The sequence below is a fragment of the Amblyraja radiata genome, chromosome 4 (assembly GCF_010909765.2).
Source record: "Amblyraja radiata isolate CabotCenter1 chromosome 4, sAmbRad1.1.pri, whole genome shotgun sequence".
NCBI lineage: Eukaryota > Metazoa > Chordata > Chondrichthyes > Rajiformes > Rajidae > Amblyraja > Amblyraja radiata.
In genome coordinates, this window is record NC_045959.1 from 21,481,259 (window position 1) to 21,498,803 (window position 17,545).

Below are 17,545 nucleotides of genomic sequence, written 5' to 3' on the forward strand. Positions count from 1 at the left end.
AAACATAGAAACATAGAAATTAGGTGCAGGAGTAGGCCATTCGGCCCTTCGAGACTGCACCGCCATTCAATATGATCATGGCTGATCATCCAACTCAGTATCCCGTACCTGCCTTCTCTCCATACCCTCTGATCCCCTTAGCCACAAGGGCCACATCTAACTCCCTCTTAAATATAGCCAATGAACTGGCCTCGACTACCCTCTGTGGCAGGGAGTTCCAGAGATTCACCACTCTCTGTGTGAAAAAAGTTCTTCTCATCTCGGTTTTAAAGGATTTCCCCCTTATCCTTAAGCTGTGACCCCTTGTCCTGGACTTCCCCAACATCGGGAGCAATCTTCCTGCATCTAGCCTGTCCAACCCCTTAAGAATTTTGTAAGTTTTGTAAGACTAAGCTGATGTTCAATGAAAGACTGCAAATAACTAGGAGCAGCACTAAGTCACCAGGCCTCTTAAGCCTGCTCACCATTCATTGGAGAGAGGTAAGGTGAATGGCATTGAGAGGGAAAGATAGATCAAACATGATCAGATGAGGCTAAAATGGAGATTCAAGAAACTCCAGATGCAAGAATCTTGAGCAAAAGAAACAAAGTGCTGGAGGAATTCAGGTGGCAGCATTTGTGGAGGGGAAATGACAGATGGTGTTTTGGGTCAGGACATTCTTCAAACAGATACTAAAACTGATAGTTCAGGTACATGTAAAAGTTCCATGACTATATATTTAACAAAAACAGGGGCATTATTTTTTGTCCATATTTATCCCTCACTCAACATTTAGAAGGATGAGAGGGTATCTTATTGAAGCGTATAAAATTATCGTCTTCTTGCATGTGGCGTGCACAGCCTAAAGTTGTAGGACAACTTGTTCTATTTGATCTTATTTGATTGTGCACGCAGGTTGATTGCATTTGTCGAAACAGGGCAGACCACGTGAAGCTTGCAATCTCCCACCCCTAATAAGATTATTAAGAGTTTGGACACGTTAGGGGCAGTAAACATGTTTTCCTCTCATCCTTCAAAATGTTGAGTGAGGGATAAATATAGACAAAAAAAGAATGCCCCTGTTTTTGTTAAATGTTGGGGGAGTCCAGAACCAGGGGACACAGTTTAAGAATAAGGGGTAGGCCATTTAGAACGGAGATGAGGAATCTGAAGAGTTGTGAATCTGTGGAATTCTCTGCCTCAGAAGGCAGTGGAGGCCGATTCTCTGGATGTTTTCAAGAGAGAGTTAGATAGAGCTCTTAAAGATAGCGGAGTCAAGGGATATGGGGAGAAGACAGGAACGGGGTACTGATTGTGGATGATCAGCCATGATCACAGTGATCGAAAGGCCAAATGGCCTGCTCCAGCACCTATTGTCTATTGTCTATTACTGTAACAGGGTATCTGATCGATCGCATGTAACTGTGTGTGGGAGCTTCCTCTGTGTAAATTGGTTCCTATATTTGCTACCTTATAGCAGTGGCCTCGCTCCAGCAGCAGCAGACTGCAATGGGATGCTGTAGAAGTTCAAGTCTCTCCTTTTCGCCTCCAACGCGATTAGTGTCTGGAACATCAGGCAATTTGCTCTCCAAATGGAAGCACCTGATGTCCTTGACTTTACGTAGAAGGGCATTGTGTGGGTGGGACGTGCAGAAGGAAGGTGAACCGATGAGCTCTTTCCTGCCTCCTGAGAAACTATAATTAGTGCTTCAGTAACCCTAGTGTTGAATGGCATTGGAAGGCAAAGCTACCTTAGATTAAGTCACAAGTTAGCAGCAAAAAAAAAGTTGATTAAAATCCCATCCAGATTGTTCTCTGTGCATTGTAACGGTGTGGCCTTCAACTACATTGGGTTGGAGCTGTACTGAGTTAACATTTGTTCCTGTTGTTAAAATATTTTGTGGCACAATGGCGTGGCAGTAGTGCGGCACAGTAGCTCAGCATTAGACTTGCTGCCTAAAAGAGGCAGAGTCCTGGGTTCAATCCTGCCATGGGTATTGTCTGTACAGAGTTTTCACCTTTTCCAGTGACTGTGTGGGTTTCTTCTGGGTGCTCCATTTTCCACCCACATTCCAAAGATGTGCAGGTAAATTGCCACTCGTGTGTAGGATGTGAAACTGGGATAACATAGTACTAGTGCACAGACGATCGCTGGTCAGCATAGACTCAGTGGGCTGAAAGGTCTGTTCCCATGCTGTATCTCTAACTACACTAAACCTTGTTCCAGAGTCAATTCCTCTTGCCTCCTCAAGCCCGGGCTTGTCTTGCCCTGGTGTGGAGGAACATGTCTGCAACCTTGGGCAGGGATGGTACATCTGGAAACATCACCGAAGCATGGAGCACTCCCTGCTTTGCCAGTTGCAGAAGCTGTGAATGAATTAAAACAGTCTTTGGATAACTTTAATGCTCAGAGATTTTTAAAAGGTACTAGATTAAGTGGGACCCGTTGGGTCCCATGTTCACTTGGGATGGCTGGTCCCCCAATGCAATATTCCACCTCTCCACCAATTCCAATATTGGTGGCCAGTAGGAGGGGGGTGGGGCTTTCTGGAGCGCTAGTATGGGTGTTCTGGGCTGAAGGGACTGGTTTCCAGAGGGATAGTATGGACTGTAGGCCGAATGGATTCTTAGGCTGGCAGCTCAGTCACTCAGGCCTGGTGGGCTGCCCGCTCAGTCACTCAGGCCTGGAGGACTGGCAGCTCAGTCACTCAGGCCTGTTGAACTGGCAGCTCATTCGCTCAGGCCGGGTGGGCTGCAGCTCAGTCACTCAGGCCTGGTGGGCTGGCAGCTCAGTCATTCAGGCCTGGAGGGCTGGCAGCTCAGTCACTGAGGCCTGGTGGGCTGGCAGCTCAGTCACTCAGGCCTGGTGGGCAGGCAGCTCAGAAACGGCCAGAAATTCTGCCCAAACCAGGTGAGAGACTTTGTGAGAGAGAATGGGGAGAGGGTGGAGAATCAATATAAGACATTTTTCATCTTTGTCTGCAGATCTTAGCAATGAAGGAGAAAAGTCTATCCTGGCCTGGATCTCACAGGGAGCTAAGGAAGGGAGGGAGAGGAATACTCAGGTGGGGTTTGATACTTGCAAGGGGAATACTTTGATGGGCTGAAGGGACTCCTCCTGGGCTATTACAGGTCTGATGGACTGAAGGGGCTCTTTTAAAAAAAAATCTGAGTGAAATATCAGTGAAAGGCACGTTTTCTGGACTTTTCCTGGCCTGGCACGGGCCTTTTGGGCCAAAATGCTCCTCCTGGGCTAATATTGGCATTTTGGGCAAAAGGGACTGGTTTCTTGACTAATATGGGCCTTGTGGGCCAAAATTAGTGGTTTCAGGCAGGCCAAACAACTCATTTCATTTCATTTCCAATTCAATTTCAAGCACAGGGCAGGCCAAACAACTCATTTAATTTCCATTTCCATTTCCATTTCCATTGTGGTTTCAAGCACACGGCAGGCCAAACAACTCATTTCATTTTCATTTCATTACTTTTCCATTTCCATTGCAGTTTCAAGCACAGGGCAGGCCAAACAGCTCATTGCATTTTCATTTCATTTCTATTTCCATTGTAGTTTCAAGCACAGGGCAGGCCAAACAGTTAATTGCATTTTAATTCCATTTCCATTGCAGATTCAAGGACAGGGCAGGCCAAGCAGCTCATTGCATTTTTATTTCATTTCCACGTCCATTGCAGTTTCAAGCACAGGGCAGGCCAAACAGCTCATTGCATTTTCATTTTATTTCCATTTCCATTGCAGTTTCAAGCATAGGGCAGGTCAAACAACTCATTGCATTTTCATTTCATTTCTATTTCCATTGTAGTTTCAAGCACAGGGCAGGCCAAACAGTTAATTGCATTTTAATTCCATTTCCATTGCAGCTTCAAGCACAGGGCAGGCCAAGCAGCTCATTGCATTTTTATTTCATTTCCACGTCCATTGCAGTTTCAACCACAGGGCAGGCCAAACAGCTCATTGCACCTTCATTTCATTTCCATTTCCATTGCAGTTTCAAGCACAAGGCAGGCCAAACAACTTATTTCATTTTCAGTATGGCATCATTTACTGCAAGTACATTGCAGACTCACAGTTCAATTGATTCACAGATTAGAATCACAGTTGTGGTCTCTCCCTGCCTGGACATGCCACTCATGTCCAGGCATCTGGGGTTTTATAGTCCTGCACCCCCCGGAAGGGGCGTTACCTTCATCATGGTGATTGACAGGCGGGAGGACCAATCAGCTGATCTCAAGATTTTTTAAACATTCATAACTTTTTCATCGATCGGAAAAGTCCTCGGGGCAGCCTCAGCAGAGTAAGATCGCTAAAAATCATAGCGATATAGGGCTTGGCACTTGGGAATTTAAACAAAGAGCAGTTGGCTGAAGCACTATGGGTTTTAAATATAACGCTGCCAGCTGCAGCGCTATGGGCTTTAAACATAGTACTATGGTCATAGCACTATGGGTCATAGACTGTTCGGGCAAAATTCTCGTATAACATTCCATCCCTTGAACAGTCCGGTTACCGTCACATCCGGCCCGCAGGCGTTACCTTGTTACATCCGGCCAGCATGCTGTAATAAAGTCCACGCGGTCATGATGCCAATCAACACATGCAACGCAGTAATATAACTGCCAACAAGATTGTCCCAATGGTCAGTCGCTAGTGCTCCACTGAAGGCCACCATCCTTCTGAAGGATTGTAGTTGTGGTACAGTTCTCTGACCCTTCAAATCTTCTCTACGGCTTCTTGGCTGTGGTCACGAGGTTAGTGATGTTCTCTTTTGCCCCACTCATGGTCAGACCAGTCATCGAGTCTGTATGACCACGCCTGCTACAAATTAACTTGGTTTGTCAGAGCTCCCAAACATTAATGCCGTCATCAATACCACCAGCGATAATCTGATCGCTTGTGTCATTAAACGTTGCTGCCAGTACTTGGTATGTGTTTAGAAACTTATAATTTGCAGCTGCCTTCTGATTGTCCCGTTGTATCACTGTTTCATCATTGATTCCTGTGGTCCCGGTCGGGCCGGATAACATGAATTCACAAAGGATGTGTGACCTTTAAGTCTCTTGATTCTTTCACCCGTTTGACTATCCCACACTGCTACAGTTTTGTTTGATGATGCTGGAAAAAGCATGCTGCCATCTGTGTTATAATGCAATTCCACCACTGCTCCACTGTGACCTTTCAATGTAGCATAATTATCCCAGTCGCCATATACATTCCAAAACAATATGAGTCGATCAAATCCTGCAGATGCCAGTGTTGATCCATTCGAGTGAAATTTACAACAACAAACTTCTTCCTTGTCACCCGTTAAAAGCATTAGAGGAGCTTGAAGACTCAAGGTTCTTGGTCCCACCTGGAGCATGGCCTGCTGCGGGCTCCCCTGCACTGAGGGCAGCAGCTTTCGCGGGGGTGCTTAGCCTGCACCAGCGCCATCTCAGTTGCTGTTCCTTTTTACCAAGCATGTTCGATTCTATTCATCAGATCCTGCCGACTACCCCAATTGTTACAAGGGAACAGGTTCAAGGATATGACCAGTAGAACAGAAAAAGACTCACACATCTGTTTCGTTACAAATCAGTTTTATTGGCAAGAGAGAAAAAAAACAATACTTGTCTTGGCATGCGTGGTGTCCGTTTTACAGCAGCACACCTCTCTCTCTCACCGCCTCTGTCCACAGCGTTGATCGCAACTCAGCCCCCTCTCGTACATGAACTCATCAGATTTATTGTTGCTGCAGGTTTTGCGCGCAATGGTTTAAATAGAGCGCTGTCGGCGTGGGAATTTAAACATAGAGCTGTGGGTTACAGCGCTATGGGTTCTAAATATAGTGCTACCGGCCACAGCGCTTTGGGCTTTAAACATAGCGCTATGGACACAGTGCTACGGGTCACGGACTGTTCGGGCAAAATTATCGTGTAACACCTATGAACCTGTACGTTCTTTGGAGTGTAGGAGGAAACCGTATCACCAGAAGAAAACCCACACGGTCACAGGGAGAACATTCCAAACTCTGTACAGACAGCACCCATAGTCATGATCGTACCCAGATTTCTGGTGCTGTAATAGGCCTTTCTCACGGGGCGACTTGACGCAAGAGTTAACCAGAGTTTAACATTGTGGGAACCTCGTGCGATAACAGTACGGCATCCGTGGACCACCGTGGACCACCGTGGCGCTAACGGCAGGTAATCGTGTAACTTGGTGACTCGGGAGAAAATTCAAGCAAGCTTGAATTTCTCCAAGAGTGACTTGTACACTTGTGGTTGAGCATTGCAACATTATATGAACGTAGTGGCCAGTGCGATATCCGTGCGATATCCGTAATAACTCTTGCGGTTACCGTGGGAACTCCTGCGAACGGTAAACCCGGAAGCTGGACAGAGGGGACAGAAGGTGAGTAAAAAAGGTGTTCTCAATATCCTTTATAAATGTCTGTATGTTAATATGTGTGTCTTTTCCTCTTGGGCATTACTTTGTTTCTGTTGGTGGCTCCACATTTTATGATAGCCTGAAGTGTGATAAAGCTTTTACCTCAGCAGTTTGATTGTCAGTGCTTGTTTACCTCATTGTTAAATAAATATATTTTTTACTATCAGCTTGATGTCTGCAATTCTTCATTAACACATCACTACAAGATGAATGTCTCTAATGTTATAATCCCTCTCATGCTGAAACACAAAATAGTTGAAGGGAGGTGATATAATCACATTTTCATTAAGTTTCATTTTTGAGTGTTCAGGTCCATCAATTGTTGAGCTATTTAAACGTTTGAAAGTTTCACCTCTCGGTAGAAAATAAAATAAGCCAATCAGCACAGTAAATGTGAGACAAAGTCTTTATTCCTATTTGACAATATAAAAAGATGACTTCTTGCACATATTGAGAGAAGGTGCATCACACCAAACATGTGTCTATAAAAGGGCCTCGCAAACACGAAAATCAACAAATGAGGCACGCTAGATTATTTTAAACACATTATATTCATTAACCACTGCAACAAGCCTAAACTCAGGCATTAAAAGGGACAATGCAATGTGCTAAATGGCAGGTTTTGCGGACGAACATCTTATAGGAAGCACTTTTCAGAGGACAACACTAGAAAGTCAGCTTATTTGCTATGCATTTCTGCTAACATGCAGTAGTGTTCCTGTGGTCGGCTACCCATCAATATAGCTGTCCTGCCACGGCACACTCCCCAATTGTGAATTGTAGTAAGCGCAGAGATGGCCTCTTTGCTCTTTCACACCCAGTGAGACTTCCTCTTAATTCTCTTTTTAATTAATCTCTCCCTTCTGCCTTCACGCAAGCGTCCTCGATGCACATAGTGGGCTGCTGCATACAGCGCGTCAATGAAAAAAACCACCATCCTGTACTCGAAACTACTTAGTATAGGCATGTCTCCAAATGAGCCAATTCAACCAAGGGAGGATATTTATAGTGTGTGAAAAAAAAAGTGACATCATTTGTGCCACGTGTAGTTCACAATGTTCATTCGAGATTTAACGGGAAAGCTCGGGAGACGGACAAGTCACTCGCACAAATAACAGAAATGCCGAGTACCGTGGGAACTCTTTATCTACCCCCCGTTATATCGTGTGATATCGTGCTAGACCACGACCACTTCACTCTGGTTACATCTTGCGTCAAGTCGCCCCGTGAGAAAGCGCTTTAAGGCAGCAACTCTACCACTGCACCGCCATGCCGCCCCAAAACCATTTTTTAAAAATTATTTGAAAAGACATGGACTTGAAGCTTTGCATTAAAGCGCAATTAAGTTCTGAAGCCCTTTAGGGGAGGAAATTGAGCACACTTTTCCACATTGTTATAGTCCTGACTCAAGTCCTATAGCAATATGATCAACCCAATACCCTCCGAATTGGAGATCGACACAGAAAGCTGGAGTAACTCAGCGGTACAGGCAGCATCTCTGGAGAGAAGTAATGGGTGACGTTTTGGGTCGAGACCCTTCTTCAGACTGGAGACCATTCCTTCTCTCCAGAGATGCGGCATGTCCTGCTGAGTTACTCCAGCTTTCTGTGTGTATCTTTGGTTTAAAGCAGCATCTTACACACCCTCTGAATTGGGTCAGCAAGACCCTACGTTTGTGTTCGCTGCTAATGTTTATGTCTCAATAACAATAATGGAGTAAGTAATTAAACAGTAATTTACTAACTACCTTTGAACATAGTACATCACCTTAACTTACATAAAAACGGTTGCATGATGCTGGCATGCATGTGCGGAAGTTAACCGTTCAGGACGGTTCACGACACGCATTGTCAGGATTACACACCTTGCATGCGATGATACTATAACTCTATGTGATGTACAAAGCTTGTTTTAATTACATTTTCTTAGACCCCTTTCAGTCATGGCTGACCTTGGGTCTCCAGGGTTGAAGGACACCAGTGCATGACTTTGTTTAACGTGGGGAGACTGGTGCACAGACAGCCACCACACGGTCCATTACAGATCAAGGTCAGGATCCAGTGGCATGGAGTCAAGACGACCGGAGACCCTTTTCTGCTGCAGCCTTCATCCGCCTTCCCAGCCGTTGTGACGCTTCACTAAGGTCAGCCATCGTCCTCCACCTGTTCCACCTTAATGAATTAAAAGCACAGAATGTGTAATGACACCATCGTATCAATGAATGAGTTTGCAACAAGTCGGACCTGCAGAAAATAAAATCTATTTGTTCAGCAAACAGTCAACAGTATCTATTTCAACTCATTTCCCCTGGACTTCACTGATGATGGTAATAACGACAGTACAGTGGTACAGCTAGTAAAGCTGCTTCCTCAAGAACAGTGACCCATGTTAAGCCCTGACATCAGGCTCTGTCTATATGGAGTTTGCATGTTTTCCCTGTGACTGTGTCGGTTTCCTTCAGGAAACCAACTTGCTCCAATTTTCCCCCGCATTCCAAAGACATGGTAGGTTAATTGGGCCTTGCGTGTAGGCGAACTGTAGAATCTGGGGAACTGATGGGGATAGGTGGGGATGAAGTAGTGAGTCATGGTGGAATTAGATGCCCCATCCAAGGTCACCCCATTTGCCCACATTTGGCCCATATCCCTCTAAACCTTTCCTGTACATGTACTCCAGCACTCTAAATTTATTTTTCTATTACATTTACTAACTTGGCATTCTTCATGAAGCAGGTTACATGAAGACAATGTGACCTCAACTTTCCATGTTCAAACACGTCTTGTGTGGGCTGAGATAGTAGTAGGGTGAGTGGCAAGTAGACTATATATATCACGAGTACTGAAGTGCAATAAGTAGAGCCCCTACCTGCTCATTCAACAGACGAAGCATGTAAAACCTATCTGAGATTTACACAGGAGCTGGGTTGATATATATATACTCAGCACAGACAGTGGAACCCTTATAGATTAAGAATGTCATCATAAAGCAGCGATCAGCTGTTTTTTGATTGAAGACAGATGTCCCGAAAGTAGCAGCTTTTTGAAGTATTTACTTGTAGTGCTTTCAGATGGCATTAACGTGTCGGCTGAGAGGCAGAAGCTTATCTTTTGAGCGGTAATCTATCTGTATTGAAGCTGCAAGAGCATCTAGTTATTTACAACTGACAGAAATAGTTCTGTTTTTGCAAAAATCAAACTGAAAGACAGATGCTTGTTGATTAATACTCTGTAACTGTAAATTTAATTTCCCCCTGCAAAGAATGCTCACATTTGAATCATTGTACTGTGAGCACAAGAAAGCTTTCCTTCTAGAGCCTCTTAGGCTGCAGAACATTCTCAAGCCCACCCTCCATATTATCCTCATCAACGTACTGTAGTCTGCTTGAAATGTCTGCACTGATTAAAGGGAAATGAATGCATCTGATAGAACTAATTCCTTCTTTGTGCTCAAAAGCAAAGGAAATAGGTTGATTCTTGATTGGGCAGTTAAATTATATCTCTCACTATTTCTTATTAATTATTCCCATCACCAAACTAAAGTTCCTAAGAGACAAACACATCAAGTGCACTTGACTTCCAAAGATTTGGAACTTGGACAATGTGATCCTAATGATAAGCAATGGGCTGTTTGATTCTAGGACCTGAACCAAACAGTCTGTGTTGTCCAGGATGCGATATTAGATTAGATTAGATTAGATTCCTTTATTTGTCATTCAGACCTTTTGGTCTGAACGAAATTTCATATGTTCTCACTGAGGACTTTAAGATTATGAATTAGTTTGATAAAATAGTTGTCAAATAGATGTGGCCAGAACTTTAAGGATAGCCACATAAAGCAGCAATCTCTTGATTTACAAGATGAACATTTTTTTTGCCATAACACTAATGAATTTTTGGGAATTGTGGCTTATTTTAATAAAGCTATTTCTTGTAATAACAAATCACACACCATTCTCTTTGCATTTGAATAAACTATAATACAAGGAAGGCACCGAGGTGCAGCTGGTAGTGCTGCTGCCTCACGGAGCCAGAGACCCGATTCGATCCTGACCTCGGGTGCAGACAGTGGAGTTTTTCATATTGCCCCTGTGACCATGTGGGTTTCCTCCCACATCCCAAAGAGGTGTGAGATTGTAGGTTAATTGATCTCTGTCAATTGCCACTAATATGAACAGAGAAGGTGAGAAAGTGGCACAATGGGCTAAGTGTTCGGCTGGCAACCGGAAGGTAGCCGGTTCGAATCCCGCTTGGAGTGCATACTGTCGTTGTGTCCTTGGGCAAGACACTTCACCCACCTTTGCCTGTGTGTGAATGTGTGTGAATGTGTGTGAGTGATTGGTGGTGGTCGGAGGGGCCGTAGGCGCAGATTGGCAGCCATGCTTCCGTCAGTCTGCCCCAGGGCAGCTGTGGCTACAGAAGTAGCTTACCACCACCGAGTGTGACTGAGGAGTGAATGAATAATGCGATGTAAAGCGCCTTGAGTATTAGAAAGGCGCTATATAAATCCCATCCATTATTATTATTATAACACAGAACCAGTGTGAACAGATATTCAAATAGCGGTGTGGACTTGGGGCCTGTTTCCATGTTGTATCTCTAAAAAAAACTAAAATCCCCACGATGAATTTACCCAACCTTCCCAATTAACAAAATCTTGCTTAATAAGGAAGAGCTCACGTGAAGGATAAAAACTGTCATAGATCATATGGGCTGAATGACCTACCAATCTACTGTGCAGAATTTTCCGTTTATCCCCTGTCTAAATGAACAGGTGAGTGTATTCCAGAAACGATAAATCCGCAATTCACAGAAGTCCATAATCTGCGGAACTGTCGATGGTGTGGCCCTGCAGATAGAACTAGTGTTTCAGAAAGGAATGGTTTATTCAACAGAAAGAGTAAATATTATTACATGGGTTAATAAACAACAGAACGTGGCCGCCTATCTTTAAATCTTGGTAAATGGCAGTTTCAACCTGGTGGTGTTTCTGTTTGTAATTAAACTTACTTAAAACCCACTATAATATAATGACCATTTAAAGGGATGACTGTGTTTTATTCTGAACCAGCTGTGATGCATACAAGAGCCAAAAGTAGCTGCAGCCAAAGTCTGCCATGTTGGCTCGGCGAGAATAGTTTGTGTGGTAGCCTATATGATGCATTTGATTCTCACAGCTAAAAACATTACAGTATGAGAACAATGTATGGTAAAGTTTATATGAATTTGAATTTTAAATTAATGAGCAGATATTAGTGTTTGAACTTTCATGTAATATGGACAGATGGTATTGATACTGAAAGGAGCATTCATTTGTTATAAGAGTAAGAGTAGTTAACGCAGGGATGGGATATCCTGTTGTAGACTGAGAATGCGATGGTGACTTACACAGCTCTCGTCTGGACACTGATTCTGCTCCAACAGTGCTTCCAGTAGACAGCACCAGGATTTTAAAGCAGATAAGATCATAAAACAAAACAGAAGTAGCATTTGGCCATTCTGCCAATTATATTCTGCCTTTCTATTCCACCATTCAATAATCTTAGGGCTTGCTTTTTTTTAAACTTTAGTGCTTCTTTCCTGCACTAATCCCATTTTCCCTCGATTCCCCCGAAATCGACAAGTATATATTGATCTTTGTTTGAGTATGCTGAGTGACTAAAGCCCCTGTCCCACTTTCACGACCTAATTGGCGACCTCTGCCGAGTTTGCCCTTGACTCATACTTGCAGCATGGTCGCCACGAGGTCGTAGGAGGTCTTCGTAACGCTCATGGATGTTCATGAGTGGTCTCTGCGTACTTGTGGCCTCAAGTAGGTCGCGGCGTTTTTTCCAGCCTGATAAAAAATGTCCATGTGTAAAAAAGAGGCTGGCATGGAAAAAATTGATACCTTTTACTCGTAGGTAGGTCGTAGGTAGGTCGTGATGGTAGTCGTTCATAGTCGTAGGGAGTCGTAGGTCAGTAACTGGCCCGAGAAAAAAATGCAAACATGACATCATTTTATCATGTGATCATTTTCCACTCGTAGCTAGTCATAGTTGGTCTTAGGAAGACTGAGGTAGAGGGGGGGGGGCATAGGATGCTGTAGACATAGTCGTAGGAGGTCGTAGACATAGTCGTAGGAAGTCGTAGGAGGTCTTTTACTTCGGCGAGTCAACACGACCTTGACATTTTTTTTCAACTCGTCTAGTGTCTTCTAAACTCATGGATTAGGTCGTCCAAGTGGGACAGGCCCTTAAGCCTGCACGAGACCTACTGAGTGGAAAATTACAGAGGTACATTCTTTCATATAATCCTTATTGTTTCAGTCCTGAATTACATATTTTGAGACTGTGAGCACTGCACCTACCCAATCAAAACCTGTAATAATTTCAAAGATTACCTTTCATCACCTGAACTGCACAAGGCATAGGTCTAGTTTACTTAATCTCACCTCATAGTACAAACCTGCAATCCACAGAATCCATTGTGTAGGTATGTTGCAAAACGTACCTGAAGCGTCGCTGAAAATCTGTCCCAACCCGTGTGCGCGATTTTGGCGCCGTTTAGAGGGGGGCGGGTTGAAAACGCGATTTTCCCTAGGCTGTTCAAATCGAGGTTTTTCAGCCTAGTTAATTATTAACGAAAAATCGCTGGAAGATTCCCTCGCTTGAGCTATTATTAGTTTTAAGGGCTTTATTAAATTGTTATAGTAGGTTAAAAATTAACCTCTAAACCCCCGACCGCCGGCAACTGGCCGGATCTCATACAGGGGAAAACGGAAGGTAGGTTGTTTATTTTTACGTTAAAAAGGGCTTCTTAAGATCCCTTTATACAAAGTTTAATGTTGCGAGTAGCTAATTTTGGGCCCATTATATCCCGCAGTATTTTTCTGGGCATTTGAGGCACAAATCTACTGCAATGTGAACGTTCTAAACCAGCGCGTTCACAGGATCCCACTAGAAAGCTGATTTAAATGGACTTTCATTTACAGCAATTAAACACTAAATTCCTTCCATTTGGCCTATAAATTAATGTAAATGAGATTTAAAAATCATATTTTACTGTGAATTATTTGTGAATATTATTTGGACACTTAGGCTATTTAAAAATGTTAATCATTTATTAAGAAATGGATAGATGTTTAGATCTAGTAATTGAAGTTTGAAATTAGCTACAATTAGGTAACTAACTAATTATATGCTTTAATTTCAGGTCATCCAAGTAAGATTATTTTATATTTGTTTCAGAATGCTTCAATCTATGATAACTGAAAATTTCATTCAGTTCTCTTAATTTTTAAGAAAGTTATGGGCTTTTGACTGTCCACGATCACAGCTTTTTTGTTATGTCCATAGAAAATCAAGATGCTAATTTCCGAGTATGAAAATGGCCATAACTTTTTAAATACTTGAGATATGAAAGTGAATTAGGTGTCAAATTAAACCTATTTTTATGCTTTATCTGATGGAATAAATTGCAGACTTGATTTTTAAAATCTCAAAATGTTGTAACATTGCTACATTGTGCGTTTTCCATCACAAATTGTATTTGTATTGTATTGTATTGTATATCTTTATTGTTATTTTCCTGAGTACTCACATACCCAGAGGAAACAAAAAAACGTCACTCAAAACCAGTGTCCATTCAGTGTGTAGTAAAAAATAAATAGAAATAAAAATACATATATCATGAACAAGTTTAACACTACTCTCAACTAAACATCAACAGGCGTTCCGATCGGCAGCGGCACGACAGTAGCTCTGTCCAGGTTGGTGGTTGGTGTGCGATACTTTGGCAGGGGGCAAAGTCCGTTTAACAGTTTTATAGCCTGCGGGAAGAAGCTGAGGAGCATCCTGCTGGTTTTGCAGCTAATGCTCCTGTACCTCTTCCCAGATGGCAGGATGGAGAATATGTGATGCGATGGGTGGTAGGGGTCTTTGATGATGGAGATGGCTCTGTTGATACATCTCTTCCTGTATATGTCCAGCAAGAAAGGGAGTGGAGCACCAATAATCCTGCTGGCGGTCATCACAATCCTGTCAAGTTGGTGCCGTTCGTACGCCTTGCAGCTCCCGAACCAGGAAGTGATGCCGTTGGTTAATGTGCTCTCGATTGTCCCCCTATAAAAAGTTCATAGATGTGTAGTGGGGAGACCTGCTTTACGTAGTCTTCGGAGAGGGTGTAGTCGCTGCTGGGCTCTCTTGACCAGTGCTGTGGTGTTGGTTGAGGACATCAGGTCATCTGACAGGTGGAGTCCTAGGAACTTCACGCTGCTGACCCTTTCCACATCAGCTCCATCGATGTGCAGAGGTGTATGGTGTTGTTTTTCCGCCCTCCTGCTATAGACAATATAGCAGATCCGATCACACCATCTCAAAATCACTGTGCTGAGATGTCTCTCTTTAGATGCTGCAAGATGCTGTCACTATTTTCAACGAGACAACCTCATCAACAATTTATCCCCATGCCAACCTTGACCTCACCTCATCAGAGATGTTCCCTTTGTCCCATCCACTCTTAACCACCCTATCTGCAACTTAAAACTGACTTGTTTTTCTGACTCCAGTTCTGATGAAAAGACTTTAACTTGAAATGATTATTCTGATTTTCTCTCCAAAGATGCTGCCTGACCAGTTATATATTTCCAGTACTTTCAGCTTTTATCATTATTCCTACTTTCTTGCTGTCCTACAACCTTTAAATGGCACACACATATATTTGAGAGTAATGTTGAAGAAACCTTGGTGTATTTCTGCTGTGATTGAGACTGAGGTGTCTACTGATGCCTCAATGTCCATTTAGTAGGTAGGGGGCGCTCCTCTGTGTGCAGCCATGTCAGCAGCGCGTTAGTTTTCCAGCTTTTTTTAATTTTTTAGTATGTTTTAAAGTGTGTATTTTGTGTTTCTTCGTGTGTTTTGTGTGGGGGGTGGTGTGGGGGGGGGGGGTAAGGGGGAAACCGCTTCGGTCGCCTCCTCCATGGAGAGGCGATTTTTTTCTAGGTCGCCTCCCCCGTGGCCTAACATCAAGGATCGGGCAGCCTTTCCCGGAGACGCGCCCGGGGCTTCAGCGGCGGGCGCAGCGTGGACTCTCGATGTGGAGCGGGTGAGCCCTCGCTGGGGCTCGCTGGAGGGGAGCGCTCCGTTTCGCTGGCCCGGGGCAGCCGGCAGCCTGAAGCCACGGTCTGCAGAGCTCCAGCTGGAGCGGCGTCTACAGCCCGGGATCCCTCGTGGGGGACCCGGGGGAAGAAGAAACCATCACTGCCGGCCCGCGGCCAACTTCTACCGCGGGGCCGGCATGGACTTACCATCACCCCTGGAGGGGAGCTTCTACCGCCGGCCCTGCAGTCTATGGTGCTTCTGGCTGCGGCGGGGACTTTAAATCTCGACCGCCGGCCTGCGGCCTACAACAATCTAAAGCCGCGGTCTCCGGTGAGGAAGAGCCGATCCTGGACTGACTGGACTCTGGTCCTGTACACGGGGGGGGGAAATGGAGGAGGACTGGCCAAATGTTTGTGCCTTCCACCACAGTGATGAATGCTGTGGTGGATGTTTGTGTTACAGTTTTATTGTGTGTTCTTTATTATTGTACTGCTGCTGACAACCCAAATTTCCACCAACCCTGGTTGTGTGGCAATAAATTATATCTAATCTAATCTAATCTAGTCTGTACATAACATTTATTTACAATCTGTCTTTCAGTCATTGAGATATAAAGCATTGAAAGAGGCTCTTCAGCCCACTGAGACTATACTAACCATCAACCAGCCATTTACAGCCTTCCTACATTCATCCCATATTTTATCCTCCCCACATTTTCATCTTCTACATCAGATTTTACCATCCCTTGCACACTGGAAGCAATTTACGGTGGTGAATTGAGCTACCAACACACATATCTTTGGATAGACACAAAATGCTGGAGTAACTTAGCAGGACAGGCTGAAGATATGTGTATATATACGCACTGAGCTTTTCCTTTCTCTCTCTCGTTTGTCATATCATACTATGTTTGCATATTCTGGTGTGCTGCAGCAAGTAAGAGTTTCATTGTTCTATCTGGGACATATGACAATAAAACACTCTCGACTCTTGACTCTTGAGAAGAGTCTCGACCCAAAACGTCACCCACTCCTTCGATCCAGATATGCTGCCTGTCCCGCTGAGTTCCTCCAGCATTTTGTGTCTATCTTTGGTACCAGCACTTGCAGTTCCTTCCTACACATATTTTTGGGATGTTGGAGAAAACTGGCACATCCTGAGGAAATACTCTCATGATCAAAGTGATCGCGCTGACAGCACCCAAGACTAGGATTTAACCAGGATTCTGGTGCTGTGAAACAGCAGCTCTGCTGGATGTGCCACAATGCTGCCCTATGCGCTGTGCTTGCCTCTGAAATATTTTATCACTCAAATATTTTCTTGCTTTGTCCACTGGGTGTTGTTAGTAATGTTCTCTGACCCAACCAAAAAATGACCCCTGAAGTTAGACTTTATCATACATTAAAAGTGCCAAAGTTCTTTCACAGGAGTGCTGTCAAATACAATTTGAAAAGGAATAATGTAGGGGATATTGAAAAAGATGGGCAAAGAAGTAAAGTGAAGGAAGGAACTGCAGATGCTGGTTTACACTGAAGATAGACACAAAATTCTGAAGTAACTCAGTGGGACAGGCAGCATCAAAGAAGTCCATTATTGAGGATCATTTTAAGGGATGTGAATAGGTGATAGGCTTTGGTAGAGGAATCTAGACATTAGGACATCTGTGTTTCAAAGTGTTTTAAAGCCAAGATTAGAATGGTTAAAGCTGACAATTAATAATGAATGTGAATTTTACCAAAAGTAAAAAAGGTAAAAAGTTGGCCTGGGATCTGTGCTGAAGTCTCTGGAGTGCTAGAGTGAAGCCCTTCTGCATTGTGCTATCACTTTTCTAGAGAGAATTGCCGGCTCAGTGCTGGGAGAGTTCCACTGTGTTCTGGATTGCCTCAGCTATGGAAGACAGTGCATCTGATCTTTTGCTCTGATTCAGAACTAGGCTCGATGGCTGTTCTGTAAGTTGTTGAGTTGGGAGATGGGATACACTTCATATTTAGCCATTGCTGGCACTTCTAGCATTGTTCCTTTTGCTGAACAAGGTCACCAACTTTCA

The 17,545-nt window shown here is 43.8% G+C and overlaps 1 pseudogene; it reads right to left on the reverse strand.

Annotated features, from left to right (window-relative positions):
• Positions 1-4,717: 4,717 nt before the first annotated feature.
• LOC116971777 overlaps positions 4,718-17,545 on the reverse strand; it is a 142,556-nt pseudogene continuing 129,728 nt past the window's right edge.